Genomic DNA, 2,765 nt, shown 5'->3' on the forward strand with positions numbered 1-2,765 from the left:
TGAGATGGTTAGTCAGTGTCATCGATGCAACGAACATGAAATTGAGCCAACTTCAGAGGATGGCGGAAGACAGGAGGGCCTGGCGGGAGCTGGTCCATGGGGTCGCGAAGAGTCGGACTCGACTGTGCGACTGAACAACAACAAATATTTCCTATGATGGATTTTATGTACAGATTTATTGCTGATTACACACGTGTTTCGCTTTGCTGAAGTCTCTTTTTGTATCTTCACTCTTGCAGGTATTTCAGCACACAGTTGTTCTGCTGTTACCTGCCAACCAGCTGATCAATGGCAACCATTTGACAGTCAACGGTCCGCTGAGTCTGCCCAGGGATTGAGATCACCCCAACACCGCTATTGATCCCCCATGCAGTTGTTCTGCTGTTACCTGCCAACCAGCTGATCAATGGCAACCATTTGACAGTCAACGGTCCGCTGAGTCTGCCCAGGGAACAGGCAGCGGAAGAGATCACCCCAACACCGCTACTGATCCCCCATGGTCTGACCGAGCCCCATCAGGCTTCTGGGGAGAGGGAGGCTACTGGACACACCCCGAGGCCTGGTTATGGCCTTGAAGGGCTTGATTTCCCATCCCCATTTCCATGAAACTGCCTTATACTGACTCAGACCCTTGGCCCATCAAAGACAATATTGTCCACTCAGACTGGCAGCAGCTCTCCAGGGTCTCAGGTAGAGGTCTTTTCCATCTCTTCCTACCTGATCCCTTTAGCTAGAGACACCGGGGACCTTTTGCAGGCCAAGCAGATGCTCTACCACTCAGCCACAGCCCCCTCCAAATAGTTTATCATGCTGTGAGTTGACTTTCTGCTACTTATACAGGGAGGGGACATACAAAGATTTTAAACTGCTGAGCAAATGAGAAATCAACGTTTGCCCTCAAGATGTACCTTGGACGTGAACGGCTGACACCGAAAAGTTTTTTTTAGAAATTACCTTTTAAGAATGAAGGCACTTCCAAATTCCTGCATGCTCTAAAACAACTTGGAAACTGTGAGTAAAGGCTCCCACCATAACTCCCATCTCCCTCCACAGTGGGAGGGCTTCCAGTGTCCTGGCCCCACTGCTGGACCTCCTGACGGCACCTGGTACTTTTGGCCACTGTGTGACAGAATGCTGGACTAGACGGGCCATTGGCCTGATCCAGCATTGGCTTCTCTTATGTTCTTATGTAACTCCTGTGCCACAGAAGCAGGACAGAGCGCCAGTTTGGTGTAGTGGTTAGGAGCGCGGACTCTAATCTGGGAGAACCGGGTTTGATTCCCCACTCCTCCATGTGCAGCTGCTGGTGTGACCTTGGGTCAGTCATAAGTTCCATCAGAGCTGTTCTCTCAAGGGCAGTTCTCGAAAGAGCTCTCTCGGTCTACCTCACAAGGGTGTCTGTTGTGGGGAGGAGAAGGGAAAGGAGTTTGTAAGCTGCTTTGAGACTCCTTTGGGTAGTGAAGGGTGGGGTATAAATCCAATCTCCTCCTCCTTCTTCTACAGTCCGGTGGTGGTGGTATTATTCCTGCAGCCCCAGTTATCTTCCTCCACAGGTTTTAAGTACTATTTTATTTATTAAAACATATCCCACCCTGTACAACAGTTGACAGCCTGAGGGATGCATCACTGCAGGACGGAGGAATAGCCACTTGGTAAATCCAGATATTAAGCCCATAAAGGGGAGACTCAGTCCAAGGGTGGGAAATGCATATTTAGTTTTAAAATGCTGATGACTGTGTGGTTTGAGAAATTTATTTTCATGTATTTCCTTTATTTAATTAATTAAGTCAATCATTTTTACCTCCCTTTTCTCCCCATCGGGGACCCAACGTGGCTTACATTGTACTCCTCTCCTCCATGTTATCCTCCCAACAACCCTGTGAGGTAGGTTAGGCTGAGAGAGTATGACTGGCCCAAGGTCACCTGGTGAGCTGCCATGGTACAAGTGGGGATTCGAACCTGGGTCTTCCAGATCCTAATCCAACAATCTTAGCCACTACATCACGTATCCCACTTTTGTCCCCAAAGGGGATCCAAGGTGGCTTACATTGGTCTGCTCTTCTCCAGTTTTATCCTCACAACAATGCTGTAAGGTTCTGGGACTGGACCAAGGTCACCCAGTGGGCTTCCATGGCACAAGTGGAGATTCGCACCCGGGTCCCCACCCTCATCCTAGTCCAGAACTGCTACACCACTCTGGCTGTCACTGGTGTGAAGCTCTTATTTCAGCAGCACCCACTCTTTTCAGTTCAGGGCCTGTGCGGCAGCTGAGCAACACATAGATGTTTTATGGAGAGTAAATGATATTGTTATGCAATGTACAATGTGCAATTCTAAGCTATAAACCTGCACACTTTCTTCTCTCAGGGAGAAAAATCTCAGCAGGGCTTGTTTAAAAAAATACCCAGGATGGGATCCTAGGCAGACTTATTTGGAATTCAGGCTGCAATCCTATGCAACCTTGTTTAGCAATAAGCCACACTGGGACTTACTTCCAAGTAGACATGCCCAGAACTGCGCTGTGAATCTCATCATGAATGTAACAGAACTGGGTCCCGAGCAAGACAGTTTAGAAGTAGCTGCACCTCCCCATCAAAGTTACCCCCCCCCACTTACAACTTTTAAAGAAACATAAAAAAAAAACTTATGCACAAACTTACTTTTTGACCAAAGTTTCTCAGAGAGGAGGAAGGGTGCAAGAGGAGATCTAACTCTTTGTGGGTTGCCTTTTGGGGGGAGGGTTCGATAATCCTGGATCAGGGCCA

General features: G+C 48.2%; 1 protein-coding gene across 1 annotated transcript in view; it reads right to left on the reverse strand.

Annotated features, from left to right (window-relative positions):
* Positions 1-2,765, reverse strand: part of APBA3 (amyloid beta (A4) precursor protein-binding, family A, member 3) — a 30,502-nt gene extending 27,737 nt beyond the window's left edge. Inside the window, exon 1 of the mRNA XM_015420586.1 lies at positions 2,661-2,765. The gene's annotated coding sequence lies outside the window, so the exon portion shown is untranslated. The remainder of the gene's footprint in view (positions 1-2,660) is intronic.

The sequence above is a fragment of the Gekko japonicus genome, unplaced genomic scaffold, assembly GCF_001447785.1.
Source record: "Gekko japonicus isolate JY-2015 unplaced genomic scaffold, Gekko_japonicus_V1.1 scaffold884, whole genome shotgun sequence".
NCBI lineage: Eukaryota > Metazoa > Chordata > Lepidosauria > Squamata > Gekkonidae > Gekko > Gekko japonicus.